The sequence below is a fragment of the Apis dorsata genome, unplaced genomic scaffold (genome assembly GCF_000469605.1).
Source record: "Apis dorsata unplaced genomic scaffold, Apis dorsata 1.3 scaffold_82, whole genome shotgun sequence".
Taxonomy (NCBI): Eukaryota; Metazoa; Arthropoda; class Insecta; order Hymenoptera; family Apidae; genus Apis; species Apis dorsata.
In genome coordinates this window covers 786,926-787,138 of record NW_006263380.1, presented here as the reverse complement: position 1 = coordinate 787,138, position 213 = coordinate 786,926, and positions in this window count along the sequence as shown.

The window sequence follows — 213 nt, the reverse complement described above, 5'->3', positions numbered from 1 at the left end:
ATTGAAAATGTAAATAAACAAACGAAAAATGTAAATAAACATTGAAAATGTAAATAAACAAACCTTTGTTAGTAAACATAAGAAAATTTTGAATTCAAACTCTAAAAGTGTAAAAATTTTCGAAAATTCTAGGAATTTGACGTCATTTCCAAGAAATTCGGAAATTCCAGGAATTTGACGTCATTTCTAGGAATTTTCTCAAAATAAACAAAG